Source organism: Myxine glutinosa, chromosome 6, assembly GCF_964187855.1.
Source record: "Myxine glutinosa chromosome 6, kmMyxGlut1.1, whole genome shotgun sequence".
Lineage (NCBI taxonomy): Eukaryota > Metazoa > Chordata > Myxini > Myxiniformes > Myxinidae > Myxine > Myxine glutinosa.
In genome coordinates this window covers 120,315,913-120,321,044 of record NC_136266.1, presented here as the reverse complement: position 1 = coordinate 120,321,044, position 5,132 = coordinate 120,315,913, and the positions used below count along the sequence as shown (strand labels likewise).

The following is a 5,132-nucleotide window of genomic DNA, read 5'->3' as shown; positions in this document are numbered from 1 at the left end:
GTGTATATGTGTGTGTGTTTATAATATATGTGTGTTTGTGTGTGTGTATATGTGTGAATGCATGCACGTGTTTATGTGTTTATGTGTGTGTGTGTGTGTGTTTATATGTGTGTTTGTATGTGTGTGTGTGTGTGTTTATATGTGTTTGTATGTGTGTGTGTGTTTATATGTGTGAGTGCGCGTGTATGTATGTGTGTGTATATGTGTGAATGCATGTACGTGTTTATATGTTTATGTGTGTGTGTGTGTTTATATGTGTGTTTGTATGTGTGTGTGTTTGTATGTGTGTGTGTGTGGGTGTGTGTGTGTTTATATGTGTTTGTATGTGTGTGTGTTTATATGTGTGAGTGCGCGCGTGTGTGTGTGTATATGTGTGAATGCATGTACGTGTTTATATATATATATATATATATATATATGTGTGTTTGTATGTGTGTGTGTGTGTGTGTGTTTATATGTGTTTGTATGTGTGTGTGTTTATATGTGTGAGTGCGCGTGTGTGTGTGTGTGTGTATATGTGTGAATGCATGTACGTGTTTATATATATATATGTGTGTGTGTGTGTGTGTGTGTGTGTGTGTGTGTGTGTGTGTGTGTGTGTGTGTGTGTGTGTGTGTGTGTATATGTGTACGTGTGTGTGATATATATATCGGCCTATCCATGTTTTAACAATTAATGTAAAGATTGCTGCTGTATTTTGAGCAAAAATGTCTTTACCTGTCGTGTATAAATACACTTCGCTCGTACAGTGTTCATGACTAATATTCCTAAAGCACGTGCTCGATTCTTTCCCGTTGCGTCTGACATCAGACGTTAAAAATGTTAATTAACTGACGTCAAGTCGTACAAGCCGTGAATGTAGTGGCAAGCTGCAACGCTGGATCCGGGTCAGCAGCTTCTTCCTCCTTGCTCGGTAAGAGTTTTGGGTGTTCACAACGAACACCATCAAAATGTTGTCATCATTGTCTCCCTTCGGTGGCCGGAAACATTGAGCCACGTTCGCGGGTGTGCTCTCGTTTTACTAATTGGTGGCCGGGCGATCCCCGGCTCATGGCGGCGAGAAAACGAGTGGAAAGAAGGGGTTGGGGACTGGAGACGCAGGAGGGGTGAGGTTGGTCATGGAAGGTGAGATGGGTAGGGGGGGGGGGGGGGGTGGCGGCAGGTAATACGGAAGAGGATGTCGGGGTGGGAAACGATGAGACGAAATATCTTAAGATGAGGAGAGAGAGGAGGGAAATTGATGAGGTAGGAAGTGTTAAAGGTCCGAGGGTGGAGATCATTCAAGGCGGGGGAAGGTAAACGAGGCAATAAAACGTTAATTGTGAAAAGGGTGAATAATGATCATATGAATGTTTTGCGGGAAAGTGAAGAGGAAGAGGAAGATGAGGCGATTTAATGGATGTGTATCTAATGGATGTGATTGGTGTGAGGAGGATAGGGGATTGCCACGTTGAGGTAAATGTTTTTTTGGTGATTTGCGTTATTAATAAGGGGGGAGGGGAGGAAGAGGAATCTGCAAGAGAGATGAGGTGAACAACCATCCTGTGGTGGGGATAACTAAAAGTGAAAGAGTCGGTGATGTGGGATTGAAATATTGCGTTGGGGATACGAGATGCGATCTAGATCTGGTGTTGGGGAACTGGGTGCAGGATTAGTGAAAATTGAGAGGAATGGGAATGGTGTGTGTGTGTGTGTGTGTGTGTGTGTGTGTGTGTGTGTGTGTGTGTGTGTGTGTGTGTGTGTGTGTGTGTGTGTGTGTGTGTGTGTGTGTGTGTATGTGTGTGTGTGTGTGTGTGTGTGGGGGGGGGGGGGGTGTTGTGTGTGTGTGGGGGGGGGGGGGGGGTGTGTGTGTGTGTGTGGGGGGGGGGGGGTGTTGTGTGTGTGTGGGGGGGGGGGGGGTGTTGTGTGTGTGTGTGTGGGGGGGGGGGGGGTGTTGTGTGTGTGGGGGGGGGGGGTGTTGTTTGTGTGTGTGGGGGGGGGGGGGGGTGTTGTGTGTGTGTGTGTGGGGGGGGGGGTGTTGTGTGTGTGTGGGGGGGGGGGTGTTGTGTGTGTGTGTGTGGGGGGGGGGGGGTGTTGTGTGTGTGGGGGGGGGGGGGGTGTTGTGTGTGTGTGTGTGGGGGGGGGGGTGTTGTGTGTGTGTGTGTGGGGGGGGGGTGTTGTGTGTGTGTGTGGGGGGGGGTGTTGTGTGTGTGTGGGGGGGGGGGGTGTTGTGTGTGTGTGGGGGGGGGGGGGGTGTTGTGTGTGTGGGGGGGGGGGTGTTGTGTGTGTGTGGGGGGGGGGTGTTGTGTGTGTGTGTGGGGGGGGTGTTGTGTGTGTGTGGGGGGGGGGGTGTTGTGTGTGTGTGTGTGGTTGTGTGTGTGTGTGTGTGGTTGTGGTGGGTGGTTGTGTGTGTGTGTGGGTGGTTGTGTGTGGGTGGTTGTGTGTGTGTGGGTGGTTGTGTGTGTGTGGGTGGTTGTGTGTGGTGGTTGTGTGTGGGTGGTTGTGTGTGGGTGGTTGTGTGTGTGTGGGTGGTTGTGTGTGTGTGGGTGGTTGTGTGTGTGTGGGTGGTTGTGTGGTGTGGGTGGTTGTGTGTGTGTGGGTGGTTGTGTGTGTGTGTGTGGGTGGTTGTGTGGGTGTGTGGTTGTGGTGGTTGTGGCGTGTGTGTGGGTAACGTTTTTACCATTTCAGTTGTCATCAAATTTTCAACAAAGCTTCATGCGAACTAGCGTGGATCGGATCGCTACGCTTGCCTCACTACACGTCACGACAGAGGCACGGGCTTGTTTTAACTTAGGATAACAACTTGAGTTGCTGTTTTGTTATGATTTACAACAATCATAATACAAGCATTTTTTGTACAAATTCATTTGTAATTGTGGTGATATTATTTATTTGTAATCAAAAGAAGTCCAGGTGGTCTAACGCTCTAAATGGTCAGGGTCCAGGCTAGGTTAAAGTGCCTTACAGGTCTTTGGGGTCTGAAGGGTGTTCGTCATCTTTAATGGTCTTCAGCATATTTGGGGACTTTAATGGTCTTTAGAGTCCTATGGTTCTTTTGGGTTCTCGAGGTCTTTCAGGTTTTAAAGGGTCCTTTAAGGCTCTTTTCGGTCTTCGGGGTATTTTGAGTTCTGTGTCGTTTGGGTCTTTCTGGTCTTGCGGGATTTAAAGGATCTTCACAGGTCAAAGCAGTCAAAAGGGTCGAAAGGGATATTCCAACAGTATGCGATTAATAGAGGTTTGTAATTATAGCACTTAATATAAATTAATATGTAATTAACAGGATGCAACCGACATTCAAACAGTACGTAATGAATAGGTAGATACAGTCACATGGAAAAGTAAGTACACCCCATGTAAAGTTTTGACTTTTTCAACATATTTCAACATACAGCTATTTGATCTTCATTTCAACAATATTGATAGATAAAGGTGATATAATATAGCAAATATCATGAAACATTTACATTTTGTAGTCCATTGTATAATTTAAATAAACAGAAATGCAAATTTCGCATGTGAAAAAGTAAGTACATCCTTGAAAATGTTTTTTAAATCTTTTTAACATATGTGGACATATAAATATTTGATCTTCATTTAAACAGTATCTACAAATAAAGGTGATCTAATTGAACAAAAACAATGACAAATTGACTTTGCAATTAATTGATTCAACAAAAAAATTGTTTGCACAGCATGCACAATTGCATGCACAGCTCGTTTCAAATCCAACCCCCCCCCCCCAGCCCCCCCCCCCCCACAACATATCGATGGGATTTAGATCCGGGCTTTGACTTGGCCATTCCAGAACCCTCCATTCTTTCTTTTCAGCCATTCCTTGGTGGATTTAATGGTACTAGGGCATGCCCGTACTATATATATATCTAAAAATTATATCCCCCCCCTCTATTTACATGAAATGGTTTGGTCCAAAGCGAACGGCTTGCGAGTACGGTGACAATCCCCCCCCTCTATTTACATGAATGGTTTGGTCCAAAGCGAACGGCTTGCGAGTACGGTGACAATCCCCCCCTCTATTTACATGAAATGGTTTGGTCCAAAGCGAACGGCTTGCGGAGTTTGGTAAAGAAATCGCCATAGCGTGCACAAACGCGCAGGAAAGCGAAAGAATCGCAAATTCGTTTTAATTAGTTTTAAAACATAGTTTAACGCCAACATAGTTTGCCAACGTGAAATAAATGAATACGCTCTCAAATGTGCCGTCCGAGGCAGAATCTGTTCGGCACGTTCGGCACACGTGATAGCTCGCTGCTTCTCTGATTGGTTGAATCGTTTTTTTGGACATAGCTCGGTAACTACTTGTCCGATTAATATGAAACCTTGAAAAGGCACATCCTCGGGTCCCCAGCAATATACCTGGCAAGTTTTTAAAGTATATCGGACCCGTGGTTGTCGAGAAACAGCGGTCACAGACAAACAAACACACAGAGATTACTGGAATTATAGATAGACTAGGACGTGCCCGTACGTGCGTACCCGTAACCGTACCCGGAACCGTACCCGTACCCGTACCCGTACCGTACCCGTACCCGTGACGTGCCCGTAATGAATATGTACAAAATATAAATATGTATGTACTACAATCGATCGTACCTTACAACAATCAACACAGATTGCAACGTCAAATAAATGAATACGCTCTCAAATGTGCCGTCCGAGGCAGAGTCTGTTCGCCACGTTCGGCACACGTGATAGCTCGCTGCTCTCTGATTGGTTGAATCGTTTTTTGGACATAGCTCGGTAACTACTTGTCCGGTTAATATAAAACCTTGAAAAGGCACATCCTCGGGTCCCCAGCAATATATCTGGCAAGTTTCAAGTATATCGGACCCGTGGTTGTCGAGAAACAGCGGTCACAGACATACAAACATACAAACATACAAACATACACACAGAGATTACTGGAATTATAGATAGATGTTTAGGGTCATTGTCATGCAAACATGCATGCATGTTGCAAGGTCCACCTTCGGTTGAGCTTCAACTTTCCGACAGATGGCCTCACATTATCCTCGAGCACCTTCTGGTACAATGAAGAATTCATAGTGGATTATATGATGGTGAGCTGCCCAGGCCCTGATGCAGCAAACCTGCCCCAAACCATAATATTTCCACCACCATACTTTAGAGTTGGT

General features: G+C 45.8%; 1 protein-coding gene across 5 annotated transcripts in view; it reads left to right on the top strand.

The window, feature by feature from the left end:
• The first annotated feature begins 812 nt into the window (after nt 1-812).
• The window catches only part of LOC137430240 (cAMP-regulated phosphoprotein 21), a 247,709-nt gene continuing 243,389 nt past the window's right edge, over nt 813-5,132 (top strand). For all 5 annotated transcript variants that reach the window (XM_068120950.2, XM_068120952.2, XM_068120951.2 and 2 more), the window contains exon 1: nt 813-913. The gene's annotated coding sequence lies outside the window, so the exon portion shown is untranslated. The remainder of the gene's footprint in view (nt 914-5,132) is intronic.